The following is a 9,670-nucleotide window of genomic DNA, read 5'->3' on the forward strand; positions in this document are numbered from 1 at the left end:
TATACACTAATGAGTCCAAAATGTATGAAGTGATGAATCATCTGCCTTGTGCCTTGTGCAATCCACTTTAACAATTTGAATGGATAAAAACAAAAATAATAATTTAAATGGTTATTATTATACAAACTATATAGCATGGTGTCATGAAGTATTGTTATGTTTCATTCATGAACAAGTCTTGTTATGTCATATATCATTTTTGCTGCATAATCATCGACTGGTATGTCATACGTTGGTCTAAAAATTGATTTGAATTGGGACATTTCAATTCAAGATTATTTTAAGATGACAGACACATGTTTTGGTTGTTGGAAAAAGTATTGAAAATCCATTAGTTGTTTAGGAAACCGGGAGTTCCGGACATGCAGTTTAATAGAATGTAAATATTAGACATGAATAAAGTTGCGTGCGGTGTGAAACCAAAAAAGGAGTAGATACTTAATTCTCAGGACGTGAATCATTTCCCACCGTCTCCTCGGCACTCTCGCGCCCTTCTAGATTCTGGCTAACTATAAATATGGCGCCGGCCATGGTGATGGGCAAAGCAGTCACATTCATCTCGTACCATTCCTCACGCTCACCCTAATCCTCCCTTCCAAACACAGGTTCCCACCATGGCCCCTCGATCACTGCCCAATGCGTCTCACCGCCCAGCTCAGAGGAGGATGTGTCCCAACGCTTAGCCAAGCAGGATGCGCAGGCGCACATAGCATAGGTCAATGGCTCCCTTCTCCGAGCACCCGCTCTGACCAAGGAGGAGCTGTGGAAACTAATGGAGGTTGCACTTTGGGAGTCGTTGCTGCCAGCTGTGCGCGTAGAGAGAGAGGCAGCCATGAAGGCCAAGGAGGAGGAGCGAGCCGCACGTCTGGCGGCCTGGGAGGCCCATGTGGCTGCTAATAGAGAAATTGTAATGAAGCTTTGGCGGGAAGCTCATGCCAAGGTCGAGAGTGTGGAGGAAGATGCCAAATGGATGGACCTGAATGCCAATGGGTCCATGCGACTCATCTACGCCTGGAAGTACAAAGATCGGGTGTATGTTGCTAGCGAGGAAGATTACCTATGGGCGTCGGATTATTTAACCAGTGGCTTTGCACTGGCGATTCGGCGATGCGCGCATGAGCACCTCGCCAAATGTGAGGCCGAGGAGAAGGAGCTCTCTGACCGTTGTGGGAAGAGTCCCACACCAGGCAAATCATTGAATAATGAGGATAAGGAAATCATATGTTTCAAATTACACGTTACCATCATCTTTGGAATGTGCTGCTTGTTTAGATAAAGAAGTATTTTAAAAATGTGTAATTCTTGTTCCAAATTGTATGCAATTGTGGGAAACACATTTCCAATATGTGTGCAATTGTGTGTACCAACCTCCACATCCTCGTTTCCATGGACAGAAATCCCGCGCAAAGCAATCAACATTAATATAATAAATTGGCAATAGGAATAAATCACTTGTAAGCAAACAATAATCTAAATTGCATCATATATTTTCTTACATTCGCCTATGAATTCCCTTCCTTACATTGGTTAATCCCAGAGAACATTAGTATTTGTATATGTATATTAACTTACGTGTGATGTGTTTGTATGTACAAAAGTTTTCTAATACATCGAAAGTGGGTGAACTATGACAAGCTAAAGATCACAGGTGCTGAGCAAGGAGGCTTTGGCTCCCCCACTACTCCTAGTTAGCTTGTGGCACGGACAATGGTGGACAGCCGATCCTCTATACTGAATAAAGTTGGTCTACACAGCCTGCAACAACACCCCCGATGAAGGCCAGGAGAGCCCTCCGTGCGCTTGACATGTTTGCTGCCTGATGCAAAAGGCCAACCTCCCCCTTCACTGAGTACTGTTAGTGAAAATGATGTAATTAGTTTTCCTCCTGTTCACATTATTTAGTTCTAGGCTGAGGCCAGAGAGCTTTTAGGCATTCGCCATAAGACTGTAATTTGTTTTTCTACGCTTGGTTTTCTCTTACTGAATGCTTGGTTTCATTTATATGAATGGAACCGGGGACATGGTCCCTTTACTTCTAAAAAGAAATGCATGCACAAACTTTTCTATAGTTTTTTACTGAACACATTGAGAGTGCTAGTTTTCTAAAGATAGTAGAGATGCAGACGATCATCCATACACACATACGTCCGTCTGTCAACCTGAAGAAGTGACTACACTATTGGTTGTGCTTTTCACTATGGTGATGATGAATGCTGCACATCGGGCATGCACATGTGACAAGTTGCCTCCTCGTCTATGCACCAAGTGCGCATGTTGCTCCACGTAATGGAGCCAAATGACGCATTCCCTCGATCTCATTTGGCTCCATTATGCAGTGCAACAGGCGAGCTAGTGGTGCCCAAAAAGAGCAATGGGCGCCAATTCTATTATGGCAAAACGACAAGATGGCGAAGGAATCCTCCTTCGAGACTGGTGCCAGGACTGGCCGCTCATGGATGCTAAGCATCAAGGCCACGGTGAGTTATTCAGATATGACAATGGAGTGGGTTGGGGGAGGCTGAAAGAGAATGAGCTAATTGGTCATGGAGGCGGTCATCTATTCAGCCATGTCAATTTGGAGGGATGTGGTGGCTGCGAGGATAGAGAATGAGTTGTTTGGTCATGGCGAAGGTGTTCTTATATCCACGGGCGGTGGGTGACTGGCGGGAAAAAATGGCGGCAAAAGTTGGTGGGAGGAGGGGAAAAGTGGCGTCAATGGCCGATGGCAGTTGGCACGCTTCGGCCGCCATGAATCGACACGCTACATCACTGAAACGTGTCGTCTGCCTTTGTCAGGGGACGAGATGAGCCGCGCGGGCCTGTATACTCTGCTAAGTAAACGATACCAACATTTTGATCGATAACTTATGGGTGCCTTATTGGCAATGCAGTGCGTACTGCATGCTCGACTTCCTGTGTTCGAGCCAAAGGAAGCACACTGTTTTTTGCCCATTTTAAATACAGTGTAGGGGTTCGCAGGAACACTATCAGAAAGGAGATTCACTACTTTCAAAAAATATCTACATAGACTTTAACAACTAGTCCCTGGAATATATTTTTGAAGACATTTTAGTCAACTTAAAAAAGAATTAGTTGTTTTTCTTATTATAATTCAAGACATTGCCTCGCTCAACATTTTATGTGACACTACGAATCATCCCAAAAAATGGACACACCTAGTGACGCCCAATAGCGTCGCCCAAAATCAGGCCAGAACGTCCACAAAGTTGCCGAGGGCGCTATCATAAGAGGAAAACACCTCGTGATGGTGGACTGTCACAGAAAATGATTTTTGGCGACGGTTTATTCTTTGTCACCAGAGTTTTTGTCACTGAATAGACAAAATTTTGTAGTGAACTCAAGTGCCATGTGCTCATATGTCTCACATCCCTAATAAATAAAATGGTGCAACCCGGAATTATGACAAAGCAAATTGAAATCATTAGTAATACCTAGTTTAGCGAGTGTCATGACACAAGCCCACTTGGTTGCTTTAATCTTCCATGAGCTTAGTTTCCTAAACTTCCTTTTCGCTTCACGGTCTATGTAGACGATCCCCTGGGTAAAAACTTGTTGTGGCGGTGCGGTGGATGAACTCAAAGCACTCGTACACGAGAACACCTCCTTGTAAACATCTACTAAATAGTTTTCAGTCCAATAAACTTAAACAATATTGATCCTACGGCAATCATAACATCTTACTCCTCTAAAAACATCAATGAATCCAAGCCAAACTCAAATTTGAATCAAAAATATGCATCTCCTAGTCATGGCAATGCTAGGCATGTAGAACATGGATTCGCGAAAAATAACTTGGGGATCGGGGGAGAAACATACAGTAGATCGAGCGAGTAGAGAGATCGGGCAAAGTTTTCCTAGGGCTTGGAGAGGTTTCAAGGAAGAAGAAGAAGAGAAGAGAGAGATGGGGGAAGATTACCTTCTTCCTCAGGCTTATTGGGGCTGCCAGGAGACGAAACGACTGCTCATGCGGGCGCATGTGCCCACGTGGAACACCGTCATTCTTCCTGAAAACATACCTACATCTGTGCTCATATCATGCGACCGCTGAAATGGGCGGCGGCGGCCGTTTCAAACGCCATCTTCTGATCTGTTATTTTCTTCCTCCGGTTGAAAGTGCCAAATGACTGCTCGGACGGGTGCACGCTCCAGTTTGGAACGTCGTCGAATGCTCTAGATTTTTTTTGTTTGTTTGCTGCAAAGGAGTCAAACGAACGCTCGAACGGGCACCCGTGGCCATTTGAAACACCGTCTTCTGTTCTGTTGCCTCTGGCTGTTTTGAGTTGGAACCTCCAGCAGGTCATGTGACCACCCATACGACCACTTGCAGTCGTTTGAAATGCCATCTTTTAATCTATTTATTTTGAAACTTTTCTTTTCCTTTGCTCTCCTACGCGGTTAGTTCCAAAACAATACATAAACATATTTCCAGGCATCCAAACATTGAGTCAACACATAATTCATATGGAAAATCACAAAGCCTTCATTAGAACCATTCTTCCAAACTTACTTCTTCATATAAAACTTCAATCACTCTTTTTATTGAAACAAAAATAAAACTTACTTGTCTACTTTATTCACGTGGGTTGCCTCCCATGAAGCGCTTGTTTTCGGTCGGTTCTGTTGGCTGTAGTGGTGATCAAGGCAATGCAAACACATTGAGACCGTAGCTTCTGGCATTCACAATGATGCCTCCTCCTGAGAAGGTCTTCATTTTCTTTTTCCTGGGACATGTCTTATAAAAGGATCTTTAGCGGGTAAATCATATCTAACATTCCCCTCAAACACATTTATCATAGCTTTGATAGCCCTTAGAAAAGGTCTACCGAGAATTATAGGGGCAATTGGATCTTCAGGCATGTATACTATGATAAGATCAATCGTGACATGGTAATCATTAGTTTTAACTATAATGCCTACTGCCCGAGTAAAATAGAATTAGCCATATTCAAAGTGATCTCGCTATTAGCATAAGGACCGAGATTAAGACTATCATAAATTGATTTGGGGACAGTGGAAACACTTGCCCCTAGATCACATAAAGGACTGAATTTACTCAATCCTATCTCAATTTCTATAGTAGGTTGAAAAGCATCCTCTTGCTTAGCCAGTAACTTACTTTAGAGCTTCTTCCTTTCATCATCAAGTTCACGTACCTTGGCTGCAACTAGTTCAATGAAGACATTATATGCTTCATTATTAGTTACCTCTGGTAGTGGATACTTCATGGATATCATCTTCACAAAATCCGCAACGGTATAATTGTACTCTAGCACATGGCTTGAGTCAAGTACTTCAGCTTTCTCTTTGTTTCTTCTCACCATTTTAACTTCTTCAATTGGATTAGGCTTCAGATTACCTACAAACTTGGCCAAAATTAGTGTCTGGCTCTCTGCTATTTTAGCTACTTGTGCCTCCATATTCTTGGTGACATGTCTCCAACTTATCAATAATTTTTGATTGTTCCATGCTATTATAGTATCAATCTTGGATGTTTTATCTGCAATTATATATCATTTTTGGGGACTAACCTATTAACCTAGTGCCTAGTGCCAGTTGTTGTTTTTTTGCTTGTTCTTAGCTTTTCAGAAAATCAATATCAAACAGAGTCCAAATGGAGGAAAACTTTGGATTAATTTTTTCTAAACCAGAAGGGACCCACTAAGGTTTGGGAGAAGACCTGGGGAGTCGCGAGGAAGCGACAAGCCCAGGGGGCGCCGTCCAGGCTTGTGGGCCCCTCATGGCACCTCTTGACCTAATTCCACCTCTATAAATTCCCAAATATTCCCAATACATTAGAGAGCCACCTGAAATACTTTTTTAACTATTAACTATAGGAGAACCTCCTACTGGGGTCTGTACATGTAAACTTTTACAACCACCTCATGCTACTTGTGAGTTGCGTTGGGATTTCCTCGAAGTGGAGAGGATGATACAGTACAGTAGAGATAAGTATTTCCCTTAGTTATGAAACAAAGGTTATCAATCCAGTAGGAGAACCAAGCAACACTATGTAAACAACACCTGCACACAAATAAGAAATACTTGCAGCCCAATGCGTAGAGGGGTTGTCAACCCTTCAACGGTTATGAGAAAGATTAAATTGTATACGTTTTGATAGACAAATCTGACAAAAGTACAGAAAATAAAAATAAAAGAAAATTGCAGCAAGATCTTTTTGGTTTCAATATAAGATAGAAAATAGACCTGTGGCCCATAGTTTTCACTAGAGGCTTCTCTCATAAAAATAGCATACGGTGGGTAGACAAATTACTGTTGGGAAATTGACAGAAAAGAAAATAATTATGACGATATCCAAGGCAATGGTCATGTATATAGGCATCACGCCCAAAATTAGTACACCGAAAGAATTCTGCATCTGCTACTATTACTCTACACATCGACCGCTATCCAGCATGCATCTCGTGTATTAAGTTCGTGGAAAAACGGAGTAATTCTTTAAGCAAGATGACATGATTTAGACAAGATAAACTCACGTATGAATAAACCCCATCTTGTTACCCTTAATAGCAATGATACATGTGTGTCATGTCCCTTTCTATCACTGGGATTGAGCACCGCAAGATTGAACCCATCACAAAGCACCTCTTCCCATGGCAAGACAAATCAATCTAGTTGGCCAAACCAAACCAGTAAATCGGAGAAGAAATACGAGGCTATAACAATCATGCATAAAAGAGTTTAGAGAAAACTCAAATAATATTCATGGATAGATCTGATCATAAACTCACAATTCATCGAATCCCAACAAACACACCGCAGAAAGTCATTACATCAAATAGATCTCCAAGAACACCGAGGAGAACATTGTATTGAAGATCAAAAAGAGAGACGAAGCCATCTAGCTACTAACTATGGACCCATAGGTCCGTGGTAAACTACGCACGCATCATCGGAGGGGTGTCAAGGATGATGAATAACCCCTCTGTAATCGTTTCCCCCTCCGGCAGGGTGCCGGAAAGGCCCCTAGATGGGATCTCGTGGTTCTGGAACTTGCGGCGGCGGGAAAAGTATTTCATGGACCCCCTGTTAGGTTTTCTAATTTTAGAGTATTTATAGAGGCGGAGTTAGGTCAAATGGAGGCTTGTGGGCCCCACTAAGTACCAGGGCATGCCAAAGGCCACTAGCGCGCCCTGGTGTCTAGTGGGCTACTCCTTCGTCTTCTCGCCCCCCCCGAAGCTTCCTGGGTCTCTTATTGCTAGAAAAAAATCTCCAAAAAGTTTCATGGCATTTGGACTTCGTTTGGTACTGATATTCTGCAAAGTCAAAAACAAGCAAAAAAACAGCAACATGCACTAGGCACTAAGTTAATAGGTTAGTCCTAATAAATGATATAAAGTTGCTTGTAAATGTATATAAAACATCCAAGATTGATAATATAATAGCTTGGAACAATAAAAAGTTATAGATACGTTGGAGACGTATCAAGCATCCCCAAGCTTAATTCCTGCTCGTCCTCGAGTAGGTAAATGATAAAAACAATTTTTTATGTGGAATGCTACCTAACATATTCATCATATATTCTTTTCTTTGTAGCATGGACATTTGGACTTAAATGATTCAAAGCAATAGTCTATAATTTCACATGAAGACATTAATACTCAAGCATATCAACAAGCAACCATGTCTATAAAAATATCAACGCTAAAGAAAGTTATCCCTAGCCCATTATGCTCAATCATTGATCCATTCATGAAACACACTCAAATATTAGCTACATCCAATGCACAAGTATGACAATAGTGTGCCCTAGTTGGTGCTTTATAAGAGAAGATGGAGACTGAAAATTATTAAAACATAAAAGTAAATAGATAGGCCCTTCACAGAGGGAAACAAAGATTTGTAGAGGTGCCAGAGCTCATAGCTTAAAATGAGAGATAACAAATATTTCGAGAGGCATGCTTTTCCTATCAACGAAAACGACCAAGAATTCCCAATATCTTCCATGCTAGAAAAATTATAAGTGGTTCCCAAACAGAAAGTAAAGTTTATTTCCTTTCCACCATTCTTTCACAATCCATGGCTAGCCGTATCCACGGGCGCCTTCCATACCAACACATTCCAAGGAATTTAGTATCATAGTATTTTTTTTCATTTTGGTAATGGACATCCCTATTACCTGCCACACTCTCGTGCAATGACAAGTGAATAAACACTCACCGTGAGAATAAATACCCAACATGGAAAATATTGGCCACCCCCTGCCACTTCATGAGCGGTATGGGCACACAAAACGGAAATTCATTTTGAAAATTAGAGTTGGCACATGCAAATTTACTAGGAACGACATGAAATACCACATATAGGTAGGTATGGTGGACTCATTTCGCACAACTTTGGTTTAAGGAGTTGTATGCACAAGCAGCATTCCCGCTTAGTACAAGTGAAGGCTAGCAAATAGATTGAGAAGCGACCAACCAAAAAAACGAAAACGGTCATAAACACGCATTAAACATAACTAACACTGAATAATGCACCATAAGTAGGATATAACTTCATTGCATAACTATTGACTTTACGTGCATGCATAGGGAATCACAAACCTTAACACCAATATTCTTACTAAAGCATAATTGCTCACCAACATGACTCACATATCACTATCTCCATATCGCAAAACTATTGCAAGGAATCAAGTTTGTAATATCCAATGATCTCCATGAAAGTTTTTATTATATCCCCCTTGGATATCTATCACTTTGGGACAAAATTCATATCGTATGCAAATTGCCATTGCTATTATTAACTCCAAAAATAATATAAGTGAAGCATGAGAGTGCATTTATTTAAAATTTACTAACTCTCAAAATAATATAAGTGAAGCGAGAGAGTTTATTTCTTTAAAATATAACCACCGCCGTGCTCAAAAAGATATAAGTGAAGTACTAGAGCAACTGCCTAGCTCAAAAGATTTAAGTGAAGCACATACAGTATTGTAGCAAATCATGATATGTGTGTGGCTCTGTCAAACAAGTGCGTTCGTGTAAGTGCATCTAGTGCCACCCCTAGTTGGTTTTGGAGTATTGACGACAAACTTGGTTGAGGGACTAATGTGTTTGTGAGAATTGCAGGATAACACAGGTAGTAGTCCCTTATTGATTCAGTTTACATACCAGAGATGACCGCTAAAAATGTGTGAAGACATTGAAGACAATGGTGGTTCGTGAAGACATTCACAGTGAAGATTATGACATGAGAAGACATTCATGTGAAGACTATGGAGTGCGAAGACATAGTTGTTTCGTAGTTTCCTTTTCTTCTTTGTTGAGTCATAGGGACCACCGTACTGTTAAGTGGGGTCCAAGTGAAAAAATTCAGAGTGACTAAAGTGATGCTCAACCAAAATCCTATGTCTTCGAGCAAAGACAATGAGAGCAAATCTTATCCAGAGCTGGATGAGTCAGCTTTACTTGTAGCCCAAGTCAAGCTGTCGCGTGTGTTTGAAATCTGACCGTTGGACACGTGTCGGTTCCTTAGTGACCCAGGGTCATTTCAGACAAATCAGGTCGGGTTTCCTCCTAGCTATAAATAGCTCACCCCCTACACCATAAATCGGTGGCTGCTCATAGTTAGTGCACGGATTTTGCCGTTTGAGAGCAACCCACCTCCAAAGCATTTGAGAGAGAGATCC

The sequence above is a fragment of the Triticum aestivum genome, chromosome 2D (genome assembly GCF_018294505.1).
Source record: "Triticum aestivum cultivar Chinese Spring chromosome 2D, IWGSC CS RefSeq v2.1, whole genome shotgun sequence".
Lineage (NCBI taxonomy): Eukaryota > Viridiplantae > Streptophyta > Magnoliopsida > Poales > Poaceae > Triticum > Triticum aestivum.